The following is a 944-nucleotide window of genomic DNA, read 5'->3' as shown; positions in this document are numbered from 1 at the left end:
GGGGATTCCTCGTTTTCATCTGCTGATTACATACCAGAACCTTCTTAACATCTTCTCACACTGTGTCAAACTGAGGTCCCTCAGCAAAGCTGAAAGAGAATATTGGCTTAAAAACATGGAGAGAAGAATTGCTAATAGCTGGCCACAATCAAGGCATGCTTTGAAAAAAATTAAAGTTGTCATCTTTGGGGCAATTATTTGTGAAACTTGTGTCCTTTAAGAAGATTGGTGTAGGGGCTTCCCTGGTGGTCCAGTGGTTAAGACTTCACTTTCCAATGCCAGGAATGGAGGTTCAATCCCTGGTCTGGGACATGCCTGGTGACCAAAAAGCCAAAATCTAAAACCAAAGCAATATTGTAACAAATTCAATAAAGAGTCTAAAAAATGGTCCACATCAAAAAAAAAAAAAAAAAACCTTAAAAATAAAGGATTAGTGTAAGCCCCACATCCCATTCCCCAGGCATTTTATGACTAAAAACGAGACTAAAGATGGGATCACATCCCAAAAATACCTGAAGTGGGAGCCACTCCAGTGATCATAGCCAATGCTCTTCTGGTGTAGTTGATGTCCAGCGAGGTTAAGGGCAACATTGCAACAGGAGACCTGAGCTAGCAGGCTGGAGATTCCAAGCTTCGGTTTCCCCCACCCTGTCCATTGTATGGCACCACACTGCTCAGTTAGTTCAAAATAAGAGACTGAAATTAAACCCGTGAGTAAGAGAAATAATATATTTCTTCAGGTGATTGTAGTAATGGCTCTACCTAATCTGTGTGTGATTATATTTGTATGATTTCTTCAAATTATGTGTGTGTTTCTGCTTGAACAAAAATATCAGCTCTTCAATTCTTACTACCTCCTCCCCCGCCCTGCCCCCCATCTTCCCCTCCCAGCTTCCCCCACTCCCTCTCAAGTGCACTTTTTTATGGTCTTTGGTCAATCTGGC

The 944-nt window shown here is 41.8% G+C and overlaps 1 long non-coding RNA gene across 1 annotated transcript in view; it reads right to left on the bottom strand.

Moving 5' to 3' along the window:
- Positions 1–657, bottom strand: part of LOC105001240 — a 1,372-nt gene extending 715 nt beyond the window's left edge. Inside the window, exons 1-2 of the long non-coding RNA XR_826837.1 lie at positions 513–657; positions 35–89 (exon numbers count right to left, since the gene is read on the bottom strand). This is a non-coding gene — a long non-coding RNA (uncharacterized LOC105001240). The remainder of the gene's footprint in view (positions 1–34; positions 90–512) is intronic.
- Between the last annotated feature and the right edge of the window lie 287 nt (positions 658–944).

The sequence above is a fragment of the Bison bison genome, unplaced genomic scaffold (assembly GCF_000754665.1).
Source record: "Bison bison bison isolate TAMUID 2011002044 unplaced genomic scaffold, Bison_UMD1.0 scf7180017864380, whole genome shotgun sequence".
In the NCBI taxonomy this organism is placed as follows: Eukaryota; Metazoa; Chordata; class Mammalia; order Artiodactyla; family Bovidae; genus Bison; species Bison bison.
Note: the sequence above shows the minus strand (reverse complement) of the source record. Positions and strands in the feature narration are given on the sequence as shown.